We start from the raw sequence: 12,199 nt of genomic DNA, 5'->3' as shown, positions 1-12,199 counted from the left end.
AATTGAGGGGGGGTAGTTATAGAACCGATGTCAGGGGTAGGTTCTTTACCCAGAGGGTGGTGAGGGATTGGAATGCCCTGCCAGCATCAGTTGTAAATGCGCCTAGTTTGGGGGCGTTTAAGAGATCCGTAGATAGGTTCATGGACGAAAAGAAATTGGTTTAGGTTGGAGGGTCACAGTTTTTTTTTTTAACTGGTCGGTGCAACATCGTGGGCCGAAGGGCCTGTTCTGCGCTGTAATGTTCTATGTTCTATGTTCTATGTTCACCTCTATAACATCAGCCCCATTTCTCCCTATTTTAGCCTAACTGCCACTAAAATTCTCCGCTATGCCTGTCAGCTTCATCTTGACTATTCTGATGTGTTATCATTTAATAATCACTTGTGTGAAGCACTTTGAGACTTTTGAATTATAATCCAATACTCATATTATGTTAAATACACAATATTGACGCAAGTTGTTGTTTTTAAACTTCTGCTAATCCAAAGCTTTAACTTTTAGCATTTTTCCTTCATCCCTGAATGATGTTAACTCCCAGTCCCTCAATGCCTCAAATTTTAAAATCCAGTCCTTGTATTTAAATCCCTTCATGGCTTTGCCCTGAGTTATCTTTGTAATCTACACCAGTGCTATAACCCCTTCCCTAAACTGCGTTCTTAAGCTATATTCATGAAGGATGTTTGGGGCTGTGATCTGGTATAGATCAACAGAAGGAGTGAAACACTGAAATAATTGTCAAATAGTGTATTCCAGAAAAAGAAAGCATGCCACCTTGCTTATTTTTATTTCTCTCTCCATCAATATCTCTCCTTCAATATCATTTTGAACCTCACTTGATCTCCAGTTGTGACTGCTTTCCAATAATCTGCCAGTGTGACTATCCACAATCTTTAATTTTACAAAAGTCTTCAAATTCTCTGAGGGAACACACAAGACACTAAACATTATTCTCCGAGATTTGTTGGACATTCTTTGAATTAGGATTGATCATTTTGCTGTCTCCATTCTTGGGCCCCATTACAGATGTAAATAAAACATACAATAATATATTCAGTTGCATCTTGCTCTGAGCTTGTTGCTGTCGACCACCCTATCTACAGTTCTTAAAAATGACAGGTTTTTAGCTTAAAGTCAAAAGTAACGGGTAGCAATGCATTACAGATGTTTAAGGTATGATTAGTTACATATGATGCAAATATGCATACTTCAACAATAAATTTTCTTATCCTGGTGGACCTAGAGTGGTGAGATTATCACTCAGCAACTCTCCACCAAACTGACCTGTCAGCATATTGCAGGAATTAGTTTTAATTTATTATTCATAGGGGTCCTGACCCATATTTGCTCTGGTGTTGGACATCCACCAAAAAGATGAGGTGGAAAATTGCACATCAACGATGCTTAAGGGCCAAAAGAAAAAAAAAATCAGCCTTATAAATTACTGTAGACATACAGGCTGAACTTATGTAAAACTTGTGTTTCCTTTTAAAGGCTGCATGAAGGAAACAGATTGCTGCCATCAGCCAGTATGAACCAAGTTAAACAGGAAGAGAAGAAATTGGCACAGTGAGCATGTGATATAGCACCTTTGCACCTGAAGTGCTGTTTTGATGGCTGCCAAACGTGAGATCCTACAAGTAGTTGTAAGGTATATTAGAGGTTTGTGCAACACTCAGGGTGATTTGGTGCCCAGCAGGAGTGGAGAATCTAGAGGGAGTCAAAAAGTCAGAAACTTGCCAGCGTAAAATCATGTTGGAATTCTCCTAGTGGCGGATTAGTGGCGGGTCAGTCTTCCCACTGGCTGGGGGCATAAATGCCCTTTACGTTCATTTGCATCTCATGAATGCTCATTGAACAACTGTCCGCCAGTTTCTAGTCAGGCCTTCCAATCTTGCGTCACGCCAGTGGGAAATTGCATCAGTTGAAACCTGACTGAAAAAGAGTGGCATGCACGAGGCGGTCCTCAGTTCACAGGAGAATTCAAGGTGAGTGCAACAAAGCCTTTCTGCCACTGCGCTGCACTGCTGCTGGGGCAGACCAGTTCCTGCCTACATCTCTCAGCTGGTCTTCATAGACAACCCAGTGCTGCTGGACCCAAGGGCCCTCTTGTGTCATTGACCGAGATCAGTATTGCACTTAGGGTTGGGGAGTGCAGGTGTCTCCTTGCCCCTGGTGCCACACACCAGCGTTTATCTGGACAGCTCTGTGCTGCAGGACTCATGCAGCCATCACAGCAAAGGTTCAAAGTTCAGCCAGGCACTAAGGGACAGGCACAATACTGATCTGAGTCAATGACACAGGAAGATCCATTAGTCCAGCAGCACGATGCTGTCAGTGAAGGCCAGCTTGGCATGGAGATGGAGGCAGGAACTGGTCTGCCCCAGCAGAGTGGTGTACAGCTCATCAGCAGCAGTACAGCACAATGGCAGGTAGCCTTTGTTGCACTCACCTCAAAGTCTCTGGCAAACTGAGGGCTGTCTTGTGCGTGCCACTTTTTAAACAATCGGGTTCAGACCGATGCTCATCATGTGGCTCCAGGTAAATGGGAGACGCGTGGACAATGAAGGAGAGGGTGTCAAACTCTATCTGGTAATAACAGGTATAGGCACCACCATCTTGACACTCAGGTAAAATGACATTGTGCACATCGGTTCTGTCTGTGAAGGTTTGATGAAGTGTGGGAGGACTGCTAAGCTGGGCTCTGGGGCTCCTTCTTGGGACGCATATTCACTTGTTGGTGCCACTTTAGTGGACTGGGTCCAGGTTAATTACACAGGACTCGGAGCCCGTCGCCCAGGAAAGAAGAGCAAGCCAGATTTCTAACGTTAAAGGGATAGGCATAACTCAATATACTCACATCAAAGTTTGAAAAGCCATGTCGTGGAAGATAGGAATGCAGCCTTGGAGAGTAAAGGCCATAGTGAAAGTGACAGAGCTGCATCAGCCCTGCCATCCCATCAGTGAAGGGAAACCGTGGCTTAATAATTCATGCCATTCATCAGTGGCCAAATGGATTTCATTCATTGACCATGAGCAATTGAATGCTCACAGTTATGCCAAGTCAAAGATTGGCATTCAGAGCCACATTGGTTCAGTGATGTGATTCACAAGTTTTCACCCCCACAGGGCTCCAGGTGTCACATCTGTGGAATGAAACGTTGCTCACCTCTCTGTGTGCTAGAGTCCCAGGGGTAAGGCAGCATTAAGAAGAATGCAATCTAAATTGCCAAAGCTTAATTGCCCAACTTTTCCCATTGGTCTCTCGATCACACCTTTCTGTTCATCACCCTTTAATCACTTTGGTCTTCAATATCTCTTTTCAGAGAGGAGGCAAAAGTGAGAATTGATCCAATGTTTCAGGGAGCTTTTCTCAGAATCCTCATTTGAGGCAGGAGGAAAGAAAGGCATCAGCGTACGCAGCTCCAGCAGGAGGCACTGCTTAGGGGACATGGGTAGGGGGAGCCTGAATATCAATTGGAGACTGGGATCAGAGACCCAGACAGTGGAGGTGACTCACAACACCAAGGATCTGTTGTCCACAAGTCTCCTGAATGAATGGCAGTGCAGGGCAAGGCCACAATTATCCAGAGATCTGGGTCTGCCACATATGCCACATGCTCTGAGAAGTGGGTTTGGAGGCTTCCTCCTGCCAGTGGCCCTGAAGGTGATGGCAGTAGTCAATTTCTTTGCCTGTGGGTCTTTTCATGGAGCAACTGGGGCCCTGTGTGCAATTTCACAGTAAGCAACAGGTAGGTACATTCAGGAGGAGACTGATATTCTTTACAGGTGGGCCCACCATTATGTAAACTTTGTTCTGAATGAGGATAGCCAGGCTCAGAGATTCATGGGTTTTGCAGCTATCTCGGGGATCTCAAGACTGCAGAGAGCAATAGGCTCCACCCATGTGGTGATACGGTCTCCAAGACAGCAGACTTTGAGCTTCCAATCTATCAACATGCAATTGGTGTGTGACCACCGAAAGAAAATCCTACATGTGTATGCTCAGTTCCCTGAGATTTGCCATGATTCCTATGGTCCTCAGTCACTCCCTGGTGCCTGGGAACTTAGAGGGGCTGGAAAGTCTGCAGGGATGGTGCTGGAAGATACGGGGCTAATCACTTAAAACATTGGCTATGGCTCCGCTGTGTCACCCTCAGACTCCAGCTGAGCAAAGATACCATGTTGCTCATATTGCAACAGATGCCTGGATTGCTCAGGTGGCTTTCTGAAATACATCCCGGAGAGGGTTTGTCGTACGATTGCAGTTTGTTAAGTCCTTCACTGTCTGGCTATCCAGAAAGTTAAGGTCCTGCCAGAGGGTGAACTGGAGGAGGAGAAGCCCTCCTCAGAATATGAGGATGAGGAGGCGCAGGAAGCCCAGAGGAATGCTGAGGAACAACATGAGGCCACGATGTCATGGAGGAGGGGATACGCGGATAGTGTGCCCTAATAGCTGACAGGTTCCAGGAGTAAAACCAAGTCCAATGATCAGAAGGTTCCAGACAGTTGTAGGACTGGAGGAGGTTTCCGAGATGGGTTGTATCCATCTCCCATGGACTGAATGAGATTTTTGCATTTGAAATATTCAGGCACAGTGCACAGAACTTGATGCAAAATAGAATACAGACAGCATGATTTAGATTTAAAGAAAACTTGAGCTATTGTGGCAGTAAGTAAACACTAATTAGTCTACGATACACATTATGTCAAAAAGTGATGTCCCTGCACTACGTTTCAAAGCCTATTCTGAAAGTGTAAAATGATGGTTGTCCAAATTGGAGTCCTAATCTTAAGGCTAAATCTAGGGCATGTCCAAATTTTCATTTGGGAATTATGACCATTACATCTGATAACTTAAAATTGGAGATAAATAATGTCTGAGGAATAGTCTAGAAATTTTCATGATAGACAAGATTGGACGATTGGTGTACATTGGAAAAAAGTTTGAAGTGAATTTTAAGAGCACGTTTTCAAGTGAAGTTTCAGATTGAAACTGGCATTAAATGTTTCATTTTTGCTTTGGAAACAAACTTACGCTCAGAGAAGGAGAAATATGTTGATTCAGCGACTATCATCAGTACTGTTACTTTGTACTGATTACTTTAAAGAATTATACTTTACAGAACATGTGCTTCTTTCTCAGTACGAATGTTGAATTCAATCTCTGTTGAATGTATAAGCATTTGACTTGGTTTCTTCAAATCATGCAAAGCATTTTTTAAAAAAATTGTCAATGTATTTTTCTGTAGATTTAACATTGGTGGACTTTGGAGAAAAAATGGGTGTGAAACAGTTCTATCTGTTTCTACCAACTGACTTTAATTCCAGAATTTTCACATGAAGAGATGCCAAGCATATAATGTATATTTTAAAATATGAGTGGGCATATTGAGCCAGAATTTGCTGGCATAAGACATCTAACACCGTATGTCATTGGTTAGAACTATTCCTGCGCCAGTCAGCGCAAAGTTGTGAACATGCAAGGTGATAATGATGCAGTGAAGGAAACAAGGCACCTGAGCCTAAGTACATATACAGTGGAAGGAAGGAATTAAAGGAGGAGGGGTGAATTTAATATAAATTCAGGTAGGGAAAGGGAATGAGAGGGAGAAAGGTTGCATTAAGGGAGAGAAAAAAGACAAAGAAAAAGCAAGAAAGAAGAATTTAAAAGATGAATTATGTGAATTATAAAATCTCCTAAAAATTCAAATATGAAAAAATAAGACACCACACTTGTATTAGTTTATGTTTAGTATAGAGAAGTTGATTGACAGTGGTTAACAATTATCACATAGTTAGAAGGTTACTTGCACTATTAAGCACGAGCCCAAATAACTGGGGATGGATATAGTTCGTACCTGCTGCAGAAATACCGCAACTTCATGGCATTCAATGCATGTCAATGATAAGGCAGTAAGAGTTTTAACAACACCAGGTTAAAGTCCAACAGGTTTATTTGGTAGCAAATACCATTAGCTTTCGGAGTGCTGCTCCTTCGTCAGATGGAGTGGAAATGTGCTCTCAAAACTTCCACTCCATCTGACGAAGGAGCAGCGCTCCGAAAGCTAATGGTATTTGCTACCAAATAAACCTGTTGGACTTTAACCTGGTGTTGTTAAAACTCTTACTGTGTTCACCCCAGTGTAACGCTGGCATCTCCACGTAATGATAAGGCAGACAGTGAGATGCTGATTTTTGCAAAGCTAATAGCGGAGTACTACAACTTGCTCAGCAAACATTTGGATTTTGGCATTTAACCATGCATCTGTCGCTCACTTGAAGTTTCTGTACCATTTACCATAAACAATGGTGAACAACATTAGGCTCATCATTATTTCACAGCAAATTGTGACCTATTTATAGCAAGATGCAATGACGGGACGACACCATCTGATATTTCTATTGCCATTTGTACCTTAGCAAAGGGTGCTAGTACTAGGTATTAATAATAAATGGTTTAATTATAGATTCACTATATCCAGCCAGATTAGTTATGGATGAATTGTTGGAAATTTAACAGTCAGTTTTCATGGCCCAAATCTTATGATTAGCATCGGAACAGTTCCACCCATTGCTAATCTCAGGAAAAAAATACACACTTAGCTGATAGCATTTTTTAAGGCCATACTTTGGATGCTGATCACTCCCTGAAACCTTCATTGTAGATAACCAGGCAGGCCTCAGCGCAGCACAAGAGGGACCAAACCATGTCCCAATTTTACAGTGCTAGCTGCCATATTCTGGTACGGCACCGAGGCACAGTGGTTCGATTCCAGCCTTGGGTTGACTATGTGGAGTTGCACGTTCTCCCCAAATGGGTTTCCTTCAGGTGCTGTGGTTTCCTCCCACAGTCCAAAAATGTGCGGGTTAGGTGGATTGGCCATGTTAAACTGCCCCTTAGTGTCCCATGTGTAGGCATGGGAATTAGAAGGGTAAATGCATGGGGTTAAGGGAACAGGGCGAGGGTTGGTCCTAGGTAAGATGCTTTTTCGGAGAGTCAGTGCTAACTCAATTGGCTGCATGGCCTCCTTCTGCACTGTAAGGATTCTATGATTCAATGGTAAGTAAAAGTTTAAATATCCCAAAGCTCGTGTTAATTTTGCTATTTCCAACTTTGCTATTCCCAGCTTTGTTTCACAGTAGAAAATGCGATTTTAATATATTAAATACATGTGGGTATCTCTGAGTCAAATGACTTGCAATTCTTTGAACAAATAGGCTGAGACTGAGGGAAAAACTTGTGTGTTTAAGATTGCCTGGTGCTGTCAACCTCCAAAACTGCATAGCCTCACCTGACTGATGGTGTTAACACCCGCTCCCTTATCCCGATAATGTTCTCCTGCCTTCCTCATCATAACAATGTTCTCCCTCACCCTTCGTCAGTGCTTCCCTGATGCCTTCAACCCTAACAATGTCCACTCCCCATGCTCAACCTGACAAGTGTTCTTCTCCCTCAACCCCTGAAACAATTCTCCTCCCTCCCCATACACAAATGTTCAACCCCCGACTCCTCGATTCTACTGACTTTTCCGACATTGGCTGGACAGGAGCCAGTTGTGGGTGAGCATTGTCTGAGGCATGAAAGGGGTTAAATACTGTTGGGGGGTGTGGGAGGGGGGTGAATATTTTTGGCAAGGGAGGAGGTGAACGTTGCTGTGGGCACAGGAGTGCTTTGACACTCCAGCTGATTAGAGTTTCTCTTGGTTTTCTACTAGATCAAGTCTCCATGGCTCTGGCCAATCATAGAGCATGATGTGGAATAATAAACTTCATAATAAACTTCATAATAATAAACTTCATAGAGCAATCAGGCCAGGGTAAATCCAGCAACAAGAAGCCGCATAACTTCTTGCATAATTACCAGGGATGTGCTTATACTGGGACTTCGGAGGGGTCCCACGTGCATTTTCAAGGTACATCTGGTCTCCAACGATCTGGAGACTGGAATCAAAGTGTGAGTTCTGAATTTGAAGTCAGGAACTGAAGGCCCATGGCATGCTCCTCAAGATTCATAGCTGCACGATACACCTTTAGTGTACCGTTCTTTATGGTGTTACGTTGGTGAGGTTGTCTAGGTTGACCTACTGGATTTTATAATTGAAAGTAAATAACAGATAATTAGTAAAACAAGCAAAGCTATCTCATTGCAGATGAGCCTTGCAGCCAGTATGCTCAGTTGACCTATTGAATCAGCTATGAAGAATCCTCTTTAACTGTCAGAAAAGAAGCACTAAAATTAAAAGTAATCACTGCTTTCAGTTGGGAGTTTCATCATGTATTTTTTGAAGTTATGGAAAGTAACTACCTGTAAAAGTATTAACAGAACTAAATATTTAATTCAAAGCAACTATTAATGTTACTAAGCCAGCCTATTTTTTCCCCATATCCAGCCTGTATATTTTCTTCGCTTTAACTCTTGTAGTTTTTCTAGCACAACTGTGGAGATCCAGATGAAGGCTAAAACTGTTGAAATGTTAATTTTGCCATCTGCTGTTGAGGTCTACTACCTTTTTGTGTTTTTTTTCCTTACTCCCAGTGGTCCAGCTCTGCTTTATGAATGTTGTGGTATTTCAGTTGTTTGAAGTTTAAAAACTTCGAGCATGACTTTGAGTTAGGAAAACAGAACACCACATGGTGTGACATGTTGACAGACGGTCTTTGATCCCCAGCGAATCTTTCCTTCCTTCCATTTCTTCCCCATTCCTCCATTTCTCATCTTTATACTACTGTGCAATTGTTTTTTAAAGCAACGTATTTTGCTGTAAATTTGGTCTAGTACTTAATAGCAGGTGGTATCCATGGAGCAAGAATACTTTTATGGATAGCAGATGCTGAGAAATGAGTGATTGCTAAATGCACCATGAATGTTTCTGTTTTTCATGCAATAATGAGACAGAATAATGAAGTTTAAAATGATAAGAAAATAGATTTTTTTAAAATTATGATAGCAAGCGCTGTAACAAGATATCAACTCCACATTTTCTAGTTGTATTGAGTTGTGTTGTAAGTAACCATGGATTTGGATTTATTTACCATTATCTTAGCCAAGTTGAGTTGTTTAGTCTGCTGGAGCTGGAGTTAAGACTGTTGTAGGGCAGGGGCATCAGTTGTTTGAACTGTATGCATAGAATCTGAGAAGGCAATTTTTCTTTAGTTTTTTTCCTGTTTTGGCACTGCTAACTTGAGTTGTGTTCATGCTTAGTGTTTTTTCATTGTGGTTCAAGTGGAGTTGTTGAAATACATGTTTTTTATGATCTCATTGCCATGTCTGTATTTCATTAACGATGGACTCCTTTCAGGAGTTGGGGACTTGAATATTTTTCAAATGACACTAATATAAGTAACAGCTGTAGAAACCCCAAACTATCTCGATGTGGTTTTTTTGAGGGTGTGAAAAGTAGAATTGTTCAAGACATTTTACTTTTCAGTTTTACTGAAACTAAGGGCAGAGGTATATAAAAGTTGTCTTAAAATATGTCCAGATAGAAGTCAAGGCAGAAAATGAAATTTAATAATGTAAACAAGAATTAACAGTGAAATGTTATAGCTGGAAACAGTTCTATGACCATCATTGAATAAGTCTGTTTTTAATAGTTGACTTCAGCACCACAGCCAAATTGTCAATATGCACCATAAATGGTCCCAATAATGCTAAACATGTTGATTTTTTAAATCACATTCACGCCGTTTCCAGAACTTTTAATATTAATCAATTAATTAAAACAAATTAGGTCATTCATTTTGTCAGTTATCCTTAGGGAGAAAAATATTTTCAGCATATTATTTTGGACTGGAATATGAATAAGCTTGCCTAAGTTAGTATTCATTGCATTGGGCATTTGGTAATACCTTACAATTCAATTAGATACTGTCTAATACAATCTGGGGTTAATAACAATTCAAAGTTAGATTATCACAATTACATTTATACCCGAATGGTATGTGTCAAATTCTTCATTATATCCCAATTTTAGGACTTACTTTTCTACCCTTCAGTCCTCCAAAATGAATCTTACCAGATGATACCCTAATGTGGTGGTACCTTCCAGGGTCTAAACATTTTGTAAAAGTCATGTTGATGGCTTGAAACGCTTAAAACGTATTTATTTAAACAGTTATTTAACTATGTCCTGTAAATAACATCAACATTAAAGATGTGCAGGTTAGGTTGATTGGCCAAGCTATATTGCCCCTTAGTGTCCTGGGATGCGTAGATTAGAGGGATTAGTGGGTAAATATGTAGGGATATGGGGGTAGGGCCTGGGTGGGATTGTTGTCGGTGCAGACTCGATGGGCCGAATGGCCTCTTTCTGCACTGTAGGGGTTCTATGGTTCTATGGTTCTAAAGTATGCTGAGAGCAAGACGGAATATTTTTATATTTAGTTATCTCAATGTCTCAGAAAGATGTCCATACAATAGGGCGGCACGATAGCACAGTGGTTAGCACTGCTGCCTCACACCACCAGGGATGGCCCAGGTTCGATTCCTGGCTCGGGTCACTGTTTGTGCGGAATTTGCATGTTCTCCCTGTGTCTGTGTGGGTTTCCTCTGGGTGCTCCGGTTTCCTCCCACACTCCAAAGATGTGCAGTTAGGTTGATTGGCCATGATAAATTGCCCTTAGTGTCAGGGGGATTAGGAGGGTAAATACTTGGGGTTACGGGGATAGGGCATGAGTGGGATTGTTGTCGGTGCAAGCTCGATGGGCTGAATGGCCTCCTCCTGCATTGTAGATTCTATGGATAAATATCAGATTTTCATTTCATGGAGCTCTAATTTTTGCCGAGTTTCTTTCTCTGTCCAATAATTTTCTTCTTTCATCTGAGTATACTAAATCATATTAATATACAGTGCCCTAGCTGTTGGTGACCACCTAATATGTTGACCTGTAAACTGTCACTTGTTCCAAACTCAGCTTCTTATAGATTGTCATGCAAATAGATTTCCCCAGATGGACAGAGAGAAGAATGAATGAATGACTGATATTCCAATTATGAACAACTTTCTCAAAAGTACAGTTCAATGTCCAAACAGTTGTATTTTGAAGCCAACTAACTTTGTTATCGATTAGAATCATAGAATCCCTACAGTGCAGAAAGAGACCATTCGGCCCATTGAGCCTGCACCGACGACAATCCCACTCAGGCCCTATCCCGTAACCCCACCTATTCACCCTTCTATTCTCCCTGACACTAAGGGGCAATTTAGCATGGCCAATCCAGCTAGCCGGCATATCTTTGGACTGTGGGAGGAAACCAGAGCACCGGGGGGAATCCCACACAGACACAGGGAGAACGTACAAACTCCACACAGACAGTTACCCAAGGTCGGAATTGAACCCGGGCCCCTGGAGTTGTGAGGCAGCAGTGCTAACCACTCTACCACCCTGCTGCTCAAAGCCACTAGAAGATAGAGATCTTCTACTGGCTTGCACATGCTTGGTAAAAGAAGCGCCTTTCATTATTCTAATTTGTTCCTTAAAAAAAGTTTCGTTGGAAATGCAAACTGCCTCCCTAGATTAAAATTCAAAGGTACCAAAATTTCACAACCGCTATACATATCCTAGAGAAGATATACAATTGATTGGTACAGTTTTTGGTACCTTTGAATCTGACGCCCTACAGCATATCCTATTAGGAGAGTGCAAGATCAGTGGGAAGGTACCTCGTGTTCAATTATTTGTCTCTCCTAACACTTGTACCACGACTCAGCATCTCCTCCTTTATTCCTTTTCTCCCAACTTTTTCCTACTGATCCATGTGAAGATATGGGATATTTATAAAAGCATGTTATTTTTCTTGTTACTCAAAAAGTCTCCACTTGTATTTTTCAGTAATTAGCAATCCTCTAGTGCTCTAGTCCCACACCTGTAGCCGGAGATGATTGAATAATGATAGTCATAGTCTCTGCTATTTCCTCCCAAGCTGCCTGATGTACATTTTACCCAAACTTGGTGATCTGCCTACTTTCAAGGACGACACAGTGATTAGCACTGCTGCTTCACAGCACAAAGGACCCGGGTTCAATTCCCGCCTTGGATGACTGAGTATGTGGACTTTGCACATCCTCCCCGTGTTGGCATGGGTTTCCTCCGGGTGCTCTGGTTTCCTCCCACAGTCCAAAGATTTGCAGGTTCGGTGGATTGCCCATGCTACTTTTCCCCTTAGTGTCCAAAGATGTGGTAAATGCACTCGGTTACA

Source organism: Mustelus asterias, chromosome 9, assembly GCF_964213995.1.
Source record: "Mustelus asterias chromosome 9, sMusAst1.hap1.1, whole genome shotgun sequence".
Classification (NCBI taxonomy): Eukaryota; Metazoa; Chordata; class Chondrichthyes; order Carcharhiniformes; family Triakidae; genus Mustelus; species Mustelus asterias.
The sequence above is the reverse complement of the archived record's forward strand: the minus strand, read 5'-3'. Positions refer to the sequence as shown.